At 43.3% G+C, this 15,127-nt stretch overlaps 1 long non-coding RNA gene and 1 pseudogene across 1 annotated transcript in view; one reads left to right on the forward strand and one right to left on the reverse strand.

Moving 5' to 3' along the window:
• The window catches only part of LOC141278515 (uncharacterized), an 87,860-nt gene extending 72,983 nt beyond the window's left edge, over positions 1–14,877 (reverse strand). Inside the window, exon 1 of the long non-coding RNA XR_012331271.1 lies at positions 14,297–14,877. This is a non-coding gene — a long non-coding RNA (uncharacterized lncRNA). The remainder of the gene's footprint in view (positions 1–14,296) is intronic.
• Positions 3,665–7,311, forward strand: LOC101320924 (S-phase kinase-associated protein 1 pseudogene; annotated as a pseudogene).
• Positions 14,878–15,127: the final 250 nt, after the last annotated feature.

Genomic DNA, 15,127 nt, shown 5'->3' on the forward strand with positions numbered 1-15,127 from the left:
AAGATGTCTAACTCGCTCGTCACTCTGTTTCCAGGGGCCCAGGATGCTATCCACAAATATTTATTAAATATTAAAAGCGAGGAAAAGATTGAGGAAGAAAAGGAGAATTACCACCCAAGGTCTTTGCCCTCCAGCAAAGACCCACACCCTGGGGCAGGCAACCCACAAATGGGAGGATAATCATAGCTGTGTGCCTCCTGCAGCAGGCGCTCTGTAGGGCCCTCCCCTGGGGTCTTCTCACTGACTGTCAAGCTCTGTTCTCGTCTCCTCTCAGCCTGGGCCTGCCTGTCTCTGGGCCCTCTGCTCTCAGCCAGGCAGGCCCCCGAACAATGCTTTGTGGTTCTATCTGTCCATGTGTCCACACGGGCACTTGGCATAGTTCACATAGGACAGGCCAATGCCCAGCTGACACCCCTGCTGCAGGGTCCTCCCCTATAATTACCACATCTGCTTCACATGTACCCACCCACCTCAGGGAAGCCACTGTAACCTCTTCTCCCCTCCCCTAGTATCACACAAGATCCTACTTTTGTCTTGGGCTACTTGAGTGATAGAGGCCAGATTCCATCTCTGGATAAGGGACTGAGCAGCGCTCTACCTCGGGGCAAAGGACCACATCCTCAAATGAATGCTCCTTGTTTCAAATGGACTGACAAGATACCCAAACCAGCACTTCATGTGTTGGCATTCTAGACTTGATGGAATTATCCAGTCGCCTAGAATAGCTGCAATGATTGAGCTCTGAGACAACATTTGAGCCTTTAAAACACTGTGCAACTCAACACAGACAGTAAACGTTTGGAGACAGACAGTTTTAGGTTCATGTACCACTCAACCTCTTACTAGCTGTGCAACCTAGGGCAAATGACTTAACCTCTCTGAACCTCGATTTCCTATCTGTAAAACATGAACCATAATAGTACCTACCTCATAGGGTTTTGTGAGGATTAAGTAAGCTATATATTGGGCTGGCTAAGAAGTCCGTTCGTGTTTTTCCCAAGATTTTACAGAAAAACCCAAACGAACTTTTTGGCCAACCCAATATTTTATGTAATGTCTGGTTCTGATGTGAGCGTGAATTTTTTTAATGGACACAAATTCCTTCCCACTCCTCCTGTGAAGAGGTGAAGGACATGTCTTCTCCCATTGAGTCTGTGGACTTGTGGCCACTTCGGCCACCAAAGTGCCATGGAAGTGCCCTCCGTGGCTAGGTCAGGGAAGGCCATCCAGGTTCTGCCTCCCCTCGTGGGCTCCCATGCAGGGAGTCTGACTAACCCAGCTCATCATGCTGGAGAGTCCACACGTAGACGCTCCAGGGAACAACCTGGCGCAGCTCTTGGTGCTCCCAGTGGACAGCCAGACGTCAGCCACGTAACGGAGCCTGCGTGGACACCTAGCCCAGTAAATCCTGCAGACGACAAGCATCTGACTGCAACCTCCGCAAGAGCCACCCAGCTGAGTCCTTTCCAGATTCCTCACCCACAAAATCATGAGTGAAGTGAAAGTTTACACCAGTTTATACCAGTCCATGAAGTGTTAGGGCAGGTTATTATATAGCAACAGCAACCAGAACAACGAGCAACAGGAAGTGCTAGCAAATATTAATACTGGGCTTCCCTGGTGGCGCAGTGGTTGAGGGTCTGCCTGCCGATGCAGGGGACATGGGTTCGTGTCCCGGTCCAGGAAGATCCCACATGCCGCGGAGCGGCTGGGCCCGTGAGCCATGGCCGCTGAGCCTGCTCTCCGGAGCCTGTGCTCCGCAACGGGAGAGGCCACAACAGTGAGAGGCCCGCGTACCGCAAAAAAAAAAAAAAAAAAAGAATACTGACGCAGCTTCTAAATCCCATTAGTCCTAGAATCGAGCCTCCTGCTTTCCATGGTGTGAATACCCCAGGGTGTCACAGTTCAACCCATCTGGCTACACTTAAGAGTTCCCCCTCTTCAGAGCCTGGTTTCTTTCAGTTCTCTGCTAGGTTTCCTGTCTAACTTCTAGATCAAGACAGTCTGAATAAACTTTAGATAAACACTTAAAATTATTTCCTGGAAGCTCACCAAACCAAACATGTGAATCCTCCCCCGTCTGCACAAGTGAAAACAAGTTATATAATTTCTGTTTCCCGGGGTGGAAAGGGCTATGCAAGACACAGAACACTGGAACTGCTGCCTGTCGTCTGGAATCGCATTTTAAATAAATAGACGAAGCAAACTGCACAGAAATGATGAATAATGAAATAGTAGGAGTAGAAATTAAAGAGCAGTGGGAACTACAGGAGCTATTTCTGTCCCTCACTGAGAATTCCTAAAGGCTTAGGCTAGGTGTTTATTTCTCAGGGAGCGGATTATTTTTAACGGCTTTGAATATGACGCCTCCATGACACCCATTACTCCCAAACGCCTGCAACGTACTTCTCAGATCTAACCATCACTGCAGGGTCGAGGTTCACATTAAATGTGTGTGTTTTTCCTTCAGCTATTTTAAGTGTTCCATCAGCTTTCTCAATTATTTATGGAATTCCTTCTCTGATGAGGAAGTTATTTTCTGTAGAAACTGGAATTATTTTACATTCCACCTTTTTCCTCCTTTCTGCTTTCTCCACTGTCACAACACATTCCAGTCCATCCATTTAGCACGGTGTCATCTGGGATGGCATGAGGATCTTCCTGAAGATGGATAATAAACAGAGGTCAAATTTGAACAGGAGGAACATCATGTCCGTGGCCATACCTTCTTCTACTCCGTGCCCTCAGGGTATCTCGTGGCATGTTTAAGAAACGTTTTGCAGATGTGTAAGTATTTTTAAAACATGCAGGATTCTGAAATCGTTGTGGCAATCACTATTTTTTTAAATGCACGCGAATATTTGGAAAATTAAAATTAGACAGTCGGTGCTGTGGTGTCCTGCTGCCCACACTTGACTGATTACCAGAACCACATAGTGATTTTGTAAAAGTGCAGACTCCTGGATTTTGCCTCAGAAAAATGGAAAAAGAGACTCTGGGAAAGGGGTTCAAGAATTCATGTGTACCCTAAAATCTTCCCAGTGATTTGATGGCCAGCCAGCTCCGAAAGCCTCACCCACCTGCATCTACGCCCTCCATAAAACGTTAAGAGGAAGGAGCTGTAAGCAAGCAGACAACAGATGAGTCACAGGACTGAGGTTCACCCAGAAAGCTGCCAGGCCTGGATAGGACTAAACAGAGCCTCCTCCTTCCACTTGTGCAACTAACAAACATCTTTCAAGGATCCAGAATGAATGAATTATAAGACAGCAGGGAACAGAGGAACATGACTTATTCTCTGCCATCAAGAAACTCAGAATCTACTTATTCATTCATTCATTCATTCACCAAGTATTTACTGAGCACCTGCTCTGTACTGGGTACTGCTCCAGACACTGGTGAAACAATACCTAACAGACATGGTTCCTGTCCTCCCAGGATAATGGTATTTAGCACAGGCTACTTTCCTTCTGTAGGAAGGTAAACAGGTAACACATGAGTTTGACTTTGACAACTTCATTAGGCAGTTCATTCGGCAGAAGCAAGACAGCACCTGTACGAGCCTGACAGCGAGTGTCTCCTTAAATTCTGCAGCCCAGACACTCACTTGCCTTGCCCTGGTCCCAGTTGTGAGGTTCAGAGGTGTCACAGGTGGGATCCCAGCATGTGCAAAGGCAAGAAGATGCTGAAGATTATTCAGAAAATGATGAAGAATCTACAGCGGCTTAAGTACAGAACGCACAGGGTAGGGGAGTGGCTGGAGAGTCTGCTGTGGCTGAGGGCAGAGTCCAACTGCAGCCTACGGACAGTTGTGAAATTCTTTTCACGTCGGATGTTTTTTCTCTGTCTGTATGACAATCAGATTATCCTTTTGATTTCTTAAAAAGATCACTCTGACAGCAGCTTAAAAATGAGAGAGAGGGGGAAATCCTTGGACCAAGAAACAAAGCAGCTATTACAGTAGTGCCAGAAAAAGGTAATAAACGTTTCAATTGAAGCAATGGCCTAAATGGAAAGAAAGCCTTGGTGCTCAAAGCTATAGGGATGCCGACAAGAGAGGAAAACTCTAGGGCCGCCCAAGTAAGGAGTCTAACTATACCCTTCAGTGGAAACACACAAAGAGAATAACATAAACTTGCCTCTTTCATCCTTAGTGCTGCCTAGAATTTTTTAGATTTCTTAAAATTCACTACCACAAACCAGCTCTCACATAGGTTTGTGGTCCAAATACACACTAATTATGTGATAAACACACACACACCTCAAGTACAGAATTTAATTTAAAGTTAGCCCTAGCGGGACTTCTCTGGTGGCACAGTGGTTAAGAATCCGCCTGCCAATGCAGGGGACACGGGTTCGAGCCCTGGTCCGGGAAGATCCCACGTGCCAGGGGGCAACTAAGCCCGTGCACCACAACTACTGAGCCTGTGCTCTAGAGCCCACAAGCCACAACTACTGAGCCCACGTGCCACAACTACTGAAGCCCGCGCACCTAGAGCCCATGCTTCACAAGAGAAGCCACCACAATGAGAAGCCTGTGCACCGCAACGAAGAGTAGCCCCCGCTCTCCACAACTAGAGAAAGCCCGCGTGCAGCAACAAAGACCCAATGCAGCCAAAATAAATAAATAAAAATTAATTAATTAAAAAGTAAATAAATAAAAATAATAAAGTCAGCCCTGGGGTAGCTATACGCCAAGGTAAATGGCAGAAGCAAACACAAACCCTCACTGGAGTAACACCATCATCCCAGGCCTCAAAAAATTCTCATAGATAAAGTTCCAAGGAAAACAAACAGCTCACAGTATAAAAGTACTAAACATGGAGAAACAACATACCACAAGTGAGAGCCAGGAAAAACAACAAACCATATAGTCAATCCCACAAAGACTTCAGATACTGGAACCCTACAGTACAAAATGAAAAATAACAATGTTTTACATGCTTAAGGAAAATGACAACTTTGAAAATATGCACCAGGATGCACCTCACAGAGACAAAGAGAGACAAATATAAAATAGAGGTCTGAAGGCATAGAGGATACAAAAGGGTCCAACTTACGTCCACTTGCAGTTTCAGGTGGAAACAATAGAGGCAGTGAGTGGAAGCACTATTTACAGAATTGGTGAAAGACAGCAATCGTCACATCAAGGGGTTTTTTAGAAATTCTCACTGAGACAAAGCAGTGAAGCTTCCGAACACCAAAGAAAAAGAGAAGATCATAAAAAGGGAGAAAAAAATATCATCAACTTAGGAATGGCAATTATAGTTGAACTCACAGAAGCAAAAATGAAAGCTGACAGTGAAACAATATATTTAATGTGCATGAAGAAAATAAATGCCAGCCTAGATTTTTATACCCAAAGAAACTTCTTTCAAGAACAAGGAAGAATTAAAGTCAGTTTCTTGAAAGAATTTAGAAAAACTGAAGGAGTTTACCACCAATAGTCCTTTGGTAAAGAAAATTCTAAAGGATGTACTTCAGGCCTAAGGAAACATATCCCTGATCAAAGATCTGAGACTCAAGAAAGATAGTGGTCAAAGATGTTAGTAAACATGTGAGGAAATCTAAACAAATACGAACTGTTTAAAACAATAGTAATAATGGATAATGAGAGAGAAGGCAGGACAGAACTAGAATGCTGAAAAAGAATAACATATAAACTGAGAGAGGATGATGAGAATTATAATATTCTATGATCAATGTATTGTCAGGAAGAAGGCAAAAATATATACAAACTTTAGACTTTGTTAAATAGGCATGTTAAAATATAAATGGTTATGACCAAAATAATATACATAAAACATAAAACTTCTAAACAGGGGGAAAATGGAATGAGATAAAAGGGAACATATATCTTATACAATATGTATACATAATATAAAGGTAATGATACATGATTTTTCCACTTTGTTCTATATCCATATAGATCTATCTATATAAATTGGGAGATTGGGATTGACATACACACACTACTATATATAAAATAGATAACTAATAAGGACCTACTGTATAGCACAGGGAACTCTACCCAATACTCTGTAATGACCTATATGGGAAAAGAATCCAAAAAAGAGGGGATATATGTACATGTATAACTGATTCACTTTGCTGTACACCTGAAACTAACGCAACACTGTAAATCAACTATGCTCTAAAAAATAATAATAAAATAAAATAAGGATATATAAAGAGACAGAATCAACAAACCTAAAAATCAGTCCTTTGGAAAGATACTAAAATTGTCAAATGTCTGTCAACCCTAGCCAAGAAGAAAGCAGGCACAGATAAAAAAGCACCACAGATAAATCATGTCAAGAATGAAACAGAACAGGTGTTGGCCTTGTTCTCCGCCTTTCTGTTTTTCTGTTTGCAGACACCGCCCTGCTCTCATCAGCCTCCAGCCCACAGTCTCCTTGAGACCTAACACCACGCCTTCAATTAAGTTGCAGAGCTCTAATGGAGAGATATTTGCAAGTTGATGCTGAAATTGCCAAACAGTCTGTGACTATCAAGACCATGTTGGAAGATTTGGGAATGGATGATGAAGGAGATGATGACCCAGTCCCTTTGCCAAATGTTAATGCAGCAATATTAAAAAGGTCTTTCAGTGGTGCACCCACCACAAGGATGATCCGCCTCCTCCTGAGGATGGTGAGGACAAAGAAAAGTGAACAGATGATATCCCTGTTTGGAATCAAGAATTCCTGAAAGTTGACCAAGGAACACTTTTTGAGCTGATCCTGGCTGCAAACTGCTTAGACATCAAAGGTTTGCTTGATGTTATCTGCAAGATGGTTGCCATTATGATCAAGAGGAAAACTCCTGAGGAGATTCGAAAGACATTCAATATCAAAAATGATTTTACGGAAGAAGAGGAAGCCCAGGTACCCAAAGAGAACCAGTGGTGTGAGGAGAAGTAAAATTTTGTGCCTGACGCTGTAACACTGTAAGAATTGTTCCAAATACTAGTTGCAGTGCTCTGTTTATAATTGTTAATATTAGAAAAACAGTTGACAAATGCAGCAGCAAATCAATTTTATTAGTGGAATATTGTCCTCATTGCATGTGTAGTTTCAATACAGATTCCAAACCTATGGCTGAGTTTCTTCTAGTATGATCAAAAGTTTCTTTTTTCTTTGCTCTGAATAAAACTGAACTGTTGATTCTCTATAGAAAGTGGCATTTTGGGCTTTCCCTCTTTTTGTAAAGCAATTTCTGCCTAGTTTATTGTCCAGTTAACTTTAGTGACTTTTGAAAGTTGACATTGTAAATAAGACAACTTGCAAAAAAGATTAAAAACAAAGGTTATGCCAGTCTCTAAAAATGAGTTGTGGAGAATTCCCTCTTTTTCTTCTTTCTGGAAGATTTTGTGTAAAATTTCAAGGATCTATTCCTTGAAATGTAAAAGAATTTGTCAAAAAAGTTTTGGGGCCTGATATTTCTTCACAAGAAGTTCTTTAAACAAAAAAAAAGGTTTATAGGGGTTTTAGTTCTTGTTGGATTAGTTTTGGTAAGTTTTATTTTAGTAATGTAAACATTTTGAATTTATTGGCATAAAATTAATTATAATACATATGAAGATCCTGAGCACATCTCCTCCCATGGACACACCAAAACCACAGCTACATGTAGAACAAGTCTCCCTGAGAACGACCTGAAGACTAGCGGGACAGCCCTTATAGGGATATTAAGAATAAACCATACTGAGACAGGAAGGAGGGGCGGAGACATAATCTAGTCAGGACCCACACCCCCAGAGCAGCAATCCACAAACAGGAGGGGATATCACAAACTCAGAGGTCCCCTCTAAGGATGACGGGTTTGGGCTCCACACTGGGCACTCCAGGCCCAGGGGGCAGCACAGGGAAGACGAACCCCCATAACTGGCTTTGAAAACCAGCAGGGTTTACATCCAGGAGAGCCTGAGGGCTGTAGGAAACCGAGACTCCACTCTTAAAGGGGTTAAAAGGGTCACACACAAGCTCATCGGCACAAAGCAGCAGGTTAAAAAGAGCCTGGAGCTTTAGCCATCCTGCCAAGACTGCCTCAGAAGCCCCCAACCCATGCCCAGATCAAGCTCCAGCCCTCCTGACAAGGCAGCAGCCCCCACCCCGCCTGCCTTGGGAAAAACCCCAGCACACACCCAGCTCCAGATCCAGCCCTCCCACCAAAGCTGCAGGCGCACACAGTCTGCACAGGGACGTGCCTACTCAAGGCCATGCCTTCAAGACGAGGAGAGGTAACTGTTTCACCTACCTTATAGAAACAGACACAGAAAACCAGGCAAAATGAGATGACAAAGTAATTTGTTCCAGAAGTAGAGTCACAGATGTAGAAAACAAACATGGTTACCAAGGGATGAGGGGGTGGGAGGGATAAACTGCAAGACTGGGATTGACATATACACACTACTATATATAAAATAGATAACTAATAAGGACCTACTGTATAGCACAGGGAACTCTACTCAACACTCTGTAATGGCCTATGATGGGAAAAGAATCTAAAAAAAGTGGACATATGTATAACTGATTCACTTTGCTATACACCTGAAACTAACACAACGTTGTAAATCAACTGTACTCCAATAAAAATTTTTTTAAAAAAAGTAATTTGTTCCAACTGAAAGAACAAAATAAAACCCCAGGAGAAAATCCTAATGAAATGGTTGTAAATAATTTATCTGATAAAGAGTTCAAAGCAACAGTAATAAAAATGCTCACCAGGGCTTCCCTGGTGGCGCAGTGGTTGAGAGTCCCCCTGCCGATGAAGGGGACACGGGTTCATGCCCCGGTCCGGGAAGATCCCACATGCTCCGGAGCGGCTGGGCCCGTGAGCCATGGCTGCTGAGCCTGTGCGTCCGGAGCCTGTGCTCCACAACGGGAGAGGCCACAACAGTGAGAGGCCCACGTACTGAAAAAAAAAAAAAAAAAAAAAAAAAAATGCTCACCAAACCCAGCAGAAGAATACAGCAACACAGTGAAAACTTCAACAAAGTGTTAGAAAATATTAAAAAGAACCAATCAGAGCTGAAAAATACAACAACTGAAATGAAAAATACACTCTGAATAGCCAAGGCAATCTTGAGAAAGGAGAGAGCTGGAGGTATCATGCCCCCTGACTTCAGACTATACTACAAAGCTATAGTAATCAAAACAGTATGGTACTGGCACAAACACACACACACACACAGATCAATGGAATGGAACAGAGAGCACAGAAATAAACCCACGTTTATTTGGTCAATGAATCTATGACAAAGGAGGCAAGAATATACAATGGGGGAAAGACAGCCTCTTCAATAAATGGTGTGGGAAAACTGGACAACTACATATAAAAGAATGAAACTGGACTGCCTGCCGACACCACATACAAAAATAAACTCAAAAGCAATTAAAGACTTAAATGTAAGACCTGAAACAGTAAAACTTTTAGATGAAAACATAGGCAGCATGCTCTTTGATTCAGCTTAAGCAATATTGTTTTGGATCTGTCTCCTCAGGCAAGGGAAACAAAAATAAACAAATGGGACTACATCAAACTAAAAAGTTTTTGTATAACAAAGGAAACTATCAACAAAATGAAAAGGCAACCTACTGAATGGGTGAAAATATTTGCAAAATATATATTCAATAAGGGGTTAATATCCAAAAATATACAAGAACCCAGACAACTCAACAACAAAAAAACAACAACTCGGGGCTTCCCTGGGGGCGCAGTGGTTAAGAATCCACCTGTCAATGCAGGGGAAATGGGTTAGAGCCCTGGTCCAGGAAGATCCCACATGCCACAGAGCAACTAAGCCCATGCGCCACAACTACTGAGCCTGTGCTCTAGAGCCCATGAGCCACAACTACTGTGCCCACGTGCCAAGAGCCTGTGCTCCACAACAAGAGAGGCCACCGCAGTGAGAAGCCCACGCACCATGACAAAGAGCAGCCCCTGCTCTCTGCAACTAGAGAAATCCCACGCACAGTGATGAAGACCCAATGCAGCCAAAAATAAATAAATAAATTTATTTTTAAAAAGGGGAGGCTTCCCTGGTGGCACAGTGGTTAAGAATCTGCCTGCCAATGCAGGGGACATGGGTTTGAGCCCTGGTGCAGGAAGATCCCCCATACCACAGAGCAACTAAGCCCGTGCACCACAACTATTGAGCCTGAGCTCTACAGCCCACGAGCCACAACTACTGAGCCCATGTGCCACAACTACTGAAGCCCACGTGCCTAGAGCCCGTTCTCCACAATGAAGAGTAGCCCCCACTCCCCACTACTAGAGAAAGCCCGCACACAGCAACAAGACCCAATGTAGCCAAAAATAAATTAAATAAATTAATTTAAAAAAAAAACTCGATTAAAAAATGGGCAGAGGATCTGAATAGCCATTTTTCCAAAGAAGACATATGAATAGCCAACAGGCACATGAAAGACGCTCAACATCACTAATCGTCAGAGAGATGCAAATCAAAACCATAATGAGATATCACCTCACACCTGTTAGAATGGCCATCATCAAAAAGACTGCAAATACAGCACAGGGAGATTAGCTCAGTGCTTTGTGACCGCCTAGAGGGGTGGGATAGGGAGAATGGGAAGGAGACGCAAGAGGGAGGAGATATGGGGATATATGTATACGCATAGCTGATTCACTTTGTTATAAAGCAGAAACTAACACACCACTGTAAAGCAATTATACTCCAATAAAATGTTAAAAAAAATAAAACACACACACACACACACACACACACACACACACACAAAGACTACAAATAACAAGTGCTGGTGAGGATATGGAGAAAAGGGAGCCCTCCTGCACTGTTGGTGGGAATGTAAATTGAATGCAGCCAGTATGGAGAACAGTATGGAGGTTCCTCAAAAAATTAAAAATAGAACCACCATACGATCCAGCATTTCTACTTTTGGGTATTTATAAAGAAAATGAAAACACTAATTTGAAAATATATATACACCTTAATGTTCACTGCAGCATTATTTACAATAGTCAAGATATGGAAGTAACCTAAGCGTCCATCAATAGATAAATGGATGAAGAAGATACGTTATATACATATATATGAAATCTTGCCATTTGTGACAACATGGATGAACCTAGAGGGTATTATGCTAAGTGAAATAAGTCAGAAAGAGAAAGACAAATACTGTATGTTTTCACTTATATGTAGAACCTAAAAAACAAAAGAAATACAACAAAACAGAGACATAGATACAGTGAACTAGTAGTTGCTGGGGGAAGGGGTGGGGGGATGGGTGAAATAGTTGAGGGGATTAAGAGGTACAAGCTGCCAGTTGTAAAATAAATAAGTCACGAGCATATAATGTACAGCACGGAGAAAATACTCAATAATAACTCTGTATGGGGCATAATACATAAAAATATCAAATCACTCTGCTGAAACTAATATAATACTGTAAGTCAACTATACTTCAACTAACAACAAAAAAAGAACAAATCTACCCACTCTGTGAAACACATTTTCTGTTCAGAGGCAGAAGTGCCTTCAAGATGCCTTCCACGGCCTCTCCCAGCAGCTCCTCAGGCCCTGCTCAGAGGGACAGTGTCAGAGCCACAGAGAGGGGTGCCCAGGGTGAGCCACTCTCCTGAAAGACCACCTCACCCTGTCCACGCTGCCCACCTCCTCTCCCCTAGACACTTGCAGGCAGATCTTTACTCATAAACGTGGCTGCACACACAACACTCCCGCTCCCAGCGGTGACACCACTTGTCCATAAGGGTTGTTCATAGACTCAAAGACACTGACACTAAAATGAACCTATCTACAAAACAGAAATCGAGTCACAGACATAGAAAACAAACTTATGGTTACCAGGGGCTAAGGGGCGGGGTGGGATAAATTCGGAGATTGAAATTGACACATACACACTACTATATATAAAATAGATAACTAATAAGGACCTACTGTGTAACACGGGGAACTCTACTCAGTACCCTGTAATGACCTATACGGGAAATGAATCTGAAAAAGAGTGGATATATGTATATATATAACTGATTCACTTTGCTGTACACCTGAAGCTAACACAACATTGTATATCAACTATACTTCAATAAAAATTTTTTAAAAAGAAATTGGTATTAGATGGGATGTTAGCGATCATCTGAAAATGGAAGGAGCTCATCCAATTAATTCAACAATTATTCATTCTGTGCCAGCTGTGCACCTAGATTCTGGTACTTACAGTGTTTGTGCCTTTTAGAGACACTACATTTAAACATTAAAAAAAAATTGTAGGGCTTCCCTGGTGGCGCAGTGGTTGAGAGTCCGCCTGCCGATGCAGGGGACACGGGTTCGTGCCCCGGTCCGGGAAGATCCCACATGCCGCGGAGCGGCTGGGCCCGTGAGCCATGGCCGCTGAGCCTGCGCATCCAGAGCCTGTGCTCCGCAACGGGAGAGGCCACAACAGTGAGAGGCCCGCATACCACAAAAAAAAAAAAAAAAAAAATTGTAGAGAAATAGGAGATAGAGATAATCCTAACAACTTCTCCCATATATTTAGCACTGACTCTGTGCCTGGCATCATAAGAAAAGCTTGATTTTCACTAATTCTAATCTTTAAAACAAGGCTTCAAGGTTGCCATTATTATCGCTTTACTGCAAATGAGTAAACCAAGGCTCAAAGAGGTTAAGTAAACCTCTAAGATCCCACAGCTAGTAAGTGGCGGAACTAGCACCTGAGCCCAGATGTGTTAATTCCGAAGTCCACCCATGTGCCACTGTACTTTGGAGCTCAAAGTGTGGCACGGAAAATGTCATTGCAGGCTGGAAATTCTTTGAATGGGTGTGCTCAGGGCTGCCCAGATTCCAAAGAGCCAAGACGTACATCCTCCTCTGAATGCTGCCTGGCTTGTTCGAAGTTCATTAAGCTCAATATACCTAATGTAAAAGCTACTGGAGATTCTAGCATGGTGGATTCTGAGGTCAATATTAAGATAACAGGTCCAAACTAAAATGTCACACAAAGAAACATTAATGCTAATCCCTCCGCCAATAAAACGCGTTGCTCTAAGGACAAAACCCTTTGCAAATATTTTTCCACCAATCCCCACAGGTATCTTATTCAGTTGTAAAACTGTCTTTCAGACAAAATGTAAAACAACAAAAACCAGCTTCTTAAGTATCAACTGTCCAAACAAGACCCAGTTTACAATTTCTTGATTCATAACACATCATTCAATCCACCACTCAACTTCTAGGAAATAAAACTCAAGAAAATAATTACTATAAAAACAACATTAAATATTGTAAGCAAACTTACGCAAGGTTCAAAATATGTTTTTTCTATCCCTTGTCTAAGTCAAATTGAAATCAGTTTCCTCTCCTCTCCTTTGTCTCCTTTTATTAATTTGTCATAATCTCCCCGAAACCAGCAATTAATTCTCTTCCAAGTATATTTCATCAACCTTTTAGAATATCATTCTGGCTTGAAGTAAGAAGCCAGAGATACAATGCATTCCATGGCAGCTTAACCCAGTTGGATGAAATGGTGCAATCATTGAACCCAGATCAGGTGTTTCATCTCATATTAAGCACAGGGCCTAGGCAAAGCAGGCACCAACCAATGACAGCAAAATTAACTTGCAAACCCATTACCATGGGCAGGTGTCTCACTAATTTGGTTTGTGGCAGACGTGCACTTGAGTCTGGGAAGGCGGGGCAGGAGTGGAGGCTGTGGACGGGGAAAGGAGAGGAAAGTATCACCCCACCCCTGGAAACAGAGGAGCTCCCTAGCTAGTGTATATCAGTGGGGGTGGGGAAGGAGGTTGGGACAAATGGAGAAAGAGAAGGATCTTCTTCCCCATTTTCTGACATTTGAAGCAGATTATTGCTTTGAATAAGATGGAGAAACTAAGGTATTTATGATTTTTATGATACTAGGTAATAGCACAGTACCTGCCACGGTGAGCAAGTGGAAACCGAGTGCTTTCCATTTATCATCTCATTGAACCACCCTGCAAAGTGAGTATTAACATGCCCGTGTCATATCCCCAGAAAGAGGTGTTTCCCACCAGGTGGGGATGCTACCTGCTAGATAGCAGGTGACATTTTTTGGTGCCATGGCCCCTTTTGGCAGTCTCGTGAAGTCTACCAACACCATCTTAGAATTATGTTTTTAAACATATAAAACAGAGGAAACCACTATACTGCATCACAGTTCTAACCACAGATTCCATGGAACACGTAGAGAATTTCTGGGAGAGACTGGACTTGTTCCACACAAAGCATGTGTGAGAATTAGAAAGGCCACGTACTTACAGAGCCACCCTGCCCTGCAGGCTTGCGCTGGGGGAGACGGCTGCACGTGTGAGAGACAGAACTCCAGGAGCTGAGCAGCTCCGTGAGGTCAGGCCTGCGGCGCTGATGTGCACTGGACGCCCAAGGGCCAAAGACCAAGGCAGGTAGAATGGCTACTGCTGGTCTTGTCCCGAGGCAGCATTGGTGCTCTACCTCCCGCGGCTGCTCCGCAGGCATGGGCTGGGATCACACCAGGCTCAAAGATCAGGCCAGAAATGGATGGATGGGGCTCACTCCAGATCATCAGGGAGGAACGCAGAAGGAAGGCACGAGGCCCATTTCAGCAGCAACACCTGATGGCAGCAACAACCCAAACTGGCCCACTGAGCAATACCATGCGGGACTCCCACCCTGAACTGAGAAAGCATGCCCTGTCGTCCTTAAGGAACTGCAGGGAGAGAGCCTTCTTCAGTTCAGGCTCCCAGCAGGAAACTGACAGCCCTTCAAATGGGACACCTGAGCAGAGTTTAACGCAGGCACTGTTTTCAAAGACGGAGGTGGGCTTAAGGGAAACCAAGACAGATGAAGTAGCCTAGATTAGCTAGGGATATTTACCTTTACCACCCCTGGAGAGGCGAGGGAAAAGCAGCTATCGGAATCCAGAGAGGACAGAAAAAAAAAATATATCCTGAGCTCCCTTCCCTCCACCCTGCAAATCTCCCGGACACTTCCCGTCAGCTGATCCCAACCAAAGCCCGGAGTCCTTAAAGTTCATAATGATCAGCCTTGAGGGCAGAGCAGGGAGAAGAATTTAGAGTTTTTCTAGAAAGGCAAACAGGTTGCTTTTCACAG

The sequence above is a fragment of the Tursiops truncatus genome, chromosome 4, assembly GCF_011762595.2.
Source record: "Tursiops truncatus isolate mTurTru1 chromosome 4, mTurTru1.mat.Y, whole genome shotgun sequence".
Taxonomy (NCBI): Eukaryota; Metazoa; Chordata; class Mammalia; order Artiodactyla; family Delphinidae; genus Tursiops; species Tursiops truncatus.